Genomic DNA, 6,761 nt, shown 5'->3' on the forward strand with positions numbered 1-6,761 from the left:
TCCCTTTATTAACATGACACGAACTTGTGGGTTCCACGTTCCGGTAACAACGGTCATCTTACCTTGTTGTCCTGCTTTCTCCCATTCATGCAATTTCGGTAAAATTGCAGATGTTAGACAATGTAGACGAGGTACATTCATGCAATTTCGGTAAAATTTGTGTGATCGGGGTCTATTAGGGGGTGGTTGTTGCAATTCGGATTTGTTCTGGTGTTTGTTTTGGATTGGGGGTTGAATTGGTTTGGGATCGTAGGAGATTGAAGACGTGGGGTCTTGAGGCGCACATCGACGCACTCCGAGCTCTCATGCGCGAAACATCCCCTGGCAGCCCCCCCACCGGGGGACGCCGCTCAGCAGGTAATCTGAAGCGCCGTGAGCGGCTCGAGCAGAGAGCAGCTACTGAGTTCTACCTGGCTGATCTGAGGATGAAGCGTGATGTCCTCACTGATATGCGCAACAACCTTGTGGAGTGGATCGCAGAGTTGGAGATGAACTTCCTCTCACAACCCACCTATCTTGGATGCGGCGCCGTAGAGTACGTCAAGTTCGAGGACATGCCCATGCTGCCAGGTGAGTGACGGGTGAATAAAGTTTTAGAATTCCATTTGTAGTTACGGTTTATTAGAAAATTGTTGATTCTAATCTTGTTTTTTATAATGATCAGAAACCACAGAGGACCCGGAAAGAGGAGTTTTGACAACTTACACCATGTTTGAATGCCTTTCCTTGCTAGCAGGTGAGTGACTGGTAAATAAATAGCTCTAGAATTCCAGTGGCAGTTACGAGTTATTAGAAACATGTCGATTATAGTTTTGTTTTACAGCAATGGCAGAGGACCCCTACATTGGCGAAGTTATGTGTTGGCTTTCTGAAGACCGTTTACTTTGCTAGCAGAAACAGTTTTTGTTTTCTAGGCATTTTGCAATTCACCTAACTGAACAGCCTGCTAGTTTTCTAGGTGTCTGATCGATTTTCCTTGGATTTTAGTGGTGGCTCTCCGTACTCTTTTATCTGTTAGGTGTGCTGGTGTTCACCACGTGATATCAGCCCTCTGTGATTTGAACTCCTATGAATTTGTTGCTTCAAGTAACGAGATTAGGGCTCTTGGCCCGCTGGGTTGGGGACAAAACTGTTTTGCATATAGTATTTTAACTTTCTGAATGCATGGCCATATCTGTCAGTATTGAATAGCATAGGTAGAAATCGTGTACAGTGCCATTGGCATTATTGTGCCATGTGTCCTTCGTTTCACTTCCGCTTTTCGTTTAGCCATTCCACTAGGTCTTCATTTACGTGGAATCTGAGAGCACATAGAGAGGTAGGCTCATTCCACGCTCTGTTTCAGGTTCAGCTCAAATCGACCTTACCGTGAGAATATAGGATTCACATTTCATCGATGAGCAATGCAATGCTTTGATCTATAAGCATTTCTGCAGAGGCCTATCAAGCTTGCTCAATGGTGAGCAGCAGCCTGGCGGTTCATCTGACTTGGAAGTGAACAAATATGACTACAAGAAAATGAATGCCTCCAGGCAACAGCTGACCGGAAGAAGGTGACCAGACTGACCACGACTAGTATTAGAGTTAGCGTCCTTGCTAACGCATAGTCAGAGCTGACTATGTTGTAGCTTGCAACTGGGCGCGCAGAATGAGAATGCAAACTTTTAGAATTTAGATACGCACTTTACCCAGAGATATATCTTTATTCATTTACATAGCACGCGTTTATCAACCTCCTCCCTTTATTAACATGACACAAACTTGTGGGTTCCACGTTCCTGTAACAACGGTCATCTTACCTTGTTGGCCTGCTTTCTCCCATTCATGCAATTCCGGTAAAATTGCAGATGTTAGACAATGTAGACGAGGTACATTCATGCAATTTCGGTAAAATTGGTGTGATCGGGGTAAATTAGGCGGTGGGGGTTGCAATTCGGATTTGTTCTGGTGTTTGTTTTGGATTGGGGGTTGAATTGGTTTGGGATCGCAGGAGATTGAAGATGTGGGGTCTTGAGGCGCACATCGACGCACCCCGAGCTCTGATGCGCGAAACATCCCCTGGCAGCCCCCCACCAGGGGACGCCGCTCAGCAGGTAATCTGAAGCGCCGTGAGCGGCTCGAGCAGAGGGCTGCTACTGAGTTCTACCTGGCTGTTCTGAGGATGAAGCGTGATGTCCTCACTGAGATGCGCAACAACCTTGTGGAGGGGACCGCAGAGCTGGAGATGAACTTCCTCTCACAGCCCACCTATCTTGGATGCGGCGCCGTAGAGTACGTCAAGTTCGAGGACATGCCCATGCTGCCAGGTGAGTGACGGGTGAATAAAGTTTTAGAATTCCATTTGTAGTTACGGTTTATTAGAAAATTGTTGATTCTATCGATGAAACCACAGCGGACCCGGAAAGAGGAGTTTTGACAACTTACACCATGTTTGAATGCCTTTCCTTGCTAGCAGGTGAGTGACTGGTAAATAAATAGTTCTAGAATTCCAGTGGCATTACGAGTTATTAGAAACATGTCGATTATAATTTTGTTTTACAGCAATGGCAGAGGACCCCTACATTGGCGAAGTTATGTGTTGGCTTTCTGAAGACCGTTTACTTTGCTAGCAGAAACAGTTTTTGTTTTCTAGGCATTTTGCAGTTCGCCTAACTGAACACCTGCTAGTTTTCTAGGTGTCTGATCGTTTTTCCTTGGATTTTAGAGGTGGCTCTCCGTACTCTTTTTTCTGTTAGGCGTGCTGGTGTTCACCACGTGATATCAGCCCTCTTTGCTTTGAACTCCTATGAATTTGTTGCTTCAAGTAATGAGATTAGGGCTCTTGGCCCGTTGGTTGGGGAAAAAATTGTTTTGCATATAGTATTTTAACTTTCTGAATGCATGGCCATATCTGTCAGTATTGAATAGCATAGGTAGAAATCGTGTACAGTGCCATTGGCATTATTGTGCCATGTGTCCTTCGTTTCACTTCCGCTTTTCGTTTAGCCATTCCACTAGGTCTTCATTTACGTGGAATCTGAGAGCATATAGAGAGGTAGGCTCATTCCACGCTCTGTTTCAGGTTCAGCTCAAATCGACCTTACCGTGAGAATATAGGATTCACATTTCATCGATGGCAATGCAATGCTTTGATCTATAAGCATTTCTGCAGAGGCTATCAAGCTTGCTCAATGGTGAGCAGCAGCCTGGCGGTTCATCTGACTTGGAAGTGAACAAATCTGAGTACAAGCAAAAGAATACCTCCAGGCAACAGCTGACCGGAAGATGGTGACCAGACTGACCACGACTAGTATTAGAGTCAGCGTCCTTGCTCACGTATAATCAGAGCTGACTATGTTGTAGCTTGCAACAAAACTGGGCGCGCAGAATGAGAATGCAAACTTTTAGAATTTAGATACGCACTTTACCCAGAATATATCTTTATTCATTTACATAGCACGCGTTTATCACCTCCTCCCTTTATTAACATGACACGAACTTCTGGGTTCCACGTTCCTGTAACAACGGTCATCTTACCTTGTTTGCCTGCTTTCTGCTATTCATGCAATTTCGGTAAAGTTGCAGATATTAGACAATGTAGACGAGGTACATTCATGCAATTTAGGTAAAATTGGTGTGATCGGGGTCTATTAGGGGGTGGGGGTTGCAATTCGGATTTGTTCTGGTGTTTGTTTGGATTGGGGGTTGAATTGGTTTGGGATCGCAGGAGATTGAAGACGGGGGTCTTGAGGCGCACATCGACGCACTCCGAGCTCTCATGCGCGAAACATCCCTGGCAGCCCCCCCACCAGGGGACGCCGCTCAGCAGGTAATATGAAGCGCCGTGAGCGGCTCGAGCAGAGGGCTGCTACTGAGTTCTACCTGGCTGTTCTGAGGATGAAGCGTGATGTCCTCACTGAGATGCGCAACAACCTTGTGGAGGGGACCGCAGAGCTGGAGATGAACTTCCTCTCACAGCCCACCTATCTTGGATGCGGCGCCGTAGAGTACGTCAAGTTCGAGGACATGCCCATGCTGCCAGGTGAGTGACGGGTGAATAAAGTTTTAGAATTCCATTTGTAGTTACGGTTTATAAGAAAATTGTTGATTCTAATCTGTATTATAATGATAGAAACCACATAGGACCCGGAAAGAGGAGTTTTGACAACTTACACCATGTTTGAATGCCTTTCCTTGCTAGCAGGTGAGTGACTGGTAAATAAATAGCTCTAGAATTCCAGTGGCAGTTACGAGTTATTAGAAACATGTCGATTATAATTTTGTTTTACAGCAATGGCAGAGGACCCCTACATTGGCGAAGTTATGTGTTGGCTTTCTGAAGACCGTTTACTTTGCTAGCAGAAACAGTTTTTTTTTCTAGGCATTTTACAGTTCGCCTAACTGAACAGCCTGCTAGTTTTCTAGGTGTCTGATCGTTTTTCCTTGGATTTTAGTGGTGGCTCTCCGTACTCTTTTTTCTGTTAGGCGTGCTGGTGTTCACCACGTGATATCAGCCCTCTGTGCTTTGAACTCCTATGAATTTGTTGCTTGAAGTAATGAGATTAGGGCTCTTGGCCCGTTGGGTTGGGGAAAAAATTGTTTTGCATATAGTATTTTAACTTTCTGAATGCATGGCCATATCTGTCAGTATTGAATAGCATAGGTAGAAATCGTGTACAGTGCCATTGGCATTATTGTGCCATGTGTCCTTCGTTTCACTTCCGCTTTTGTTTAGCCATTCCACTAGGTCTTCATTTACGTGGAATCTGAGAGCATATAGAGAGGTAGGCTCATTCCACGCTCTGTTTCAGGTTCAGCTCAAATCGAACTTACCGTGAGATATAGGATTCACATTTCATCGATGAGCAATGCAATGCTTTGATCTATAAGATTTCTGCAGAGGCCTATCAGCTTGCTCAATGGTGAGCAGCAGCCTGGCGGTTCATCTGACTTGGAAGTGAACAAATCTGAGTACAAGCAAAAGAATACCTCCAGGCAACAGCTGACCGGAAGATGGTGACCAGACTGACCACGACTAGTATTAGAGTCAGCGTCCTTGCTCACGTATAGTCAGAGCTGACTATGTTGTAGCTTGCAACAAAACTGGGCGCGCAGAATGAGAAGCAAACTTTTAGAATTTAGATACGCACTTTACCTAGAGATATATCTTTATTCATTTACATAGCACGCGTTTATCACCTCCTCCCTTTATTAACATGACACGAACTTCTGGGTTCTACGTTCCTGTAGCAACGGTCATCTTACCTTGTTTGCCTGCTTTCTGCCATTCATGCAATTTCGGTAAATTGCAGATGTTAGACAATGTAGACGAGGTACATTCATGCAATTTCGGTAAAATTGGTGTGATCGGGGTCTATTAGGGGGTGGGGGTTGCAATTCGGATTTGTTCTGGTGTTTGTTTTGGATTGGGGGTTGAATTGGTCTGGGATCGCAGGAGATTGAAGACGTGGGGTCTTGAGGCGCACATCGACGCACTCCGAGCTCTCATGCGCGAAACATCCCCTGGTAGCCCCCCACCAGGGGACGCCACTCAGCAGGTAATCTGAAGCGCCGTGAGCGGCTCGAGCAGAGGGCTGCTACTGAGTTCTACCTGGCTGTTCTGAGGATGAAGCGTGATGTCCTCACTGAGATGCGCAACAACCTTGTGGAGGGGACCGCAGAGCTGGAGATGAACTTCCTCTCACAGCCCACCTATCTTGGATGCGGCGCCGTAGAGTACGTCAAGTTCGAGGACATGCCCATGCTGCCAGGTGAGTGACGGGTGAATAAAGTTTTAGAATTCCATTTGTAGTTACGGTTTATTAGAAAATTGTTGATTCTAATCTTGTTTTTTATAATGATCAGAAACCACATAGGACCCGGAAGGAGGAGTTTTGACAACTTACACCATGTTTGAATGCCTTTCCTTGCTAGCAGGTGAGTGATGGTAAATAAATAGCTCTAGAATTCCAGTGGCAGTTACGAGTTATTAGAAACATGTCGATTATAATTTTGTTTTGCAGCAATGGCAGAGGACCCCTACATTGGCGAAGTTATGTGTTGGCTTTCTGAAGACCGTTTACTTTGCTAGCAGAAACAGTTTTTGTTTTCTAGGCATTTTGCAGTTCGCCTAACTGAACAGCCTGCTAGTTTTCTAGGTGTCTGATCGTTTTTCCTTGGATTTTAGTGGTGGCTCTCCGTACTCTTTTTTCTGTTAGGCGTGCTGGTGTTCACCACGTGATATCAGCCCTCTATGCTTTGAACTCCTATGAATTTGTTGCTTCAAGTAATGAGATTAGGGCTCTTGGCCCGTTGGGTTGGGGAAAAAATTGTTTTGCATATAGTATTTTAACTTTCTGAATGCATGGCCATATCTGTCAGTATTGAATAGCATAGGTAGAAATCGTGTACAGTGCCATTGGCATTATTGTGCCATGTGTCCTTCGTTTCACTTCCGCTTTTCGTTTAGCCATTCCACTAGGTCTTCATTTACGTGGAATCTGAGAGCATATAGAGAGGTAGGCTCATTCCACGCTCTGTTTCAGGTTCAGCTCAAATCGACCTTACCGTGAGAATATAGGATTCACATTTCATCGATGAGCAATGCAATGCTTTGATCTATAAGCATTTCTGCAGAGGCCTAACAAGCTTGCTCAATGGTGAGCAGCAGCCTGGCGGTTCATCTGACTTGGAAGTGAACAAATCTGAGTACAAGCAAAAGAATACCTCCAGGCAACAGCTGACCGGAAGATGGTGACCAGACTGACCACGACTAGTATTAG

The 6,761-nt window shown here is 45.2% G+C and overlaps 2 long non-coding RNA genes across 2 annotated transcripts; both read left to right on the forward strand.

The window, feature by feature from the left end:
- Positions 1-493: 493 nt before the first annotated feature.
- LOC112880419 lies at positions 494-930 on the forward strand. Its single transcript, XR_003226320.1, has 3 exons — positions 494-570; positions 665-736; positions 824-930. It is a non-coding gene; the product is annotated as an uncharacterized LOC112880419 (long non-coding RNA).
- Positions 931-5,550: 4,620 nt separating this feature from the next.
- On the forward strand, positions 5,551-6,761 carry LOC112878736. Its single transcript, XR_003225859.1, has 3 exons — positions 5,551-5,750; positions 5,845-5,916; positions 6,003-6,761. It is a non-coding gene; the product is annotated as an uncharacterized LOC112878736 (long non-coding RNA).

This window comes from Panicum hallii, chromosome 1 (assembly GCF_002211085.1).
Source record: "Panicum hallii strain FIL2 chromosome 1, PHallii_v3.1, whole genome shotgun sequence".
Taxonomy (NCBI): Eukaryota; Viridiplantae; Streptophyta; class Magnoliopsida; order Poales; family Poaceae; genus Panicum; species Panicum hallii.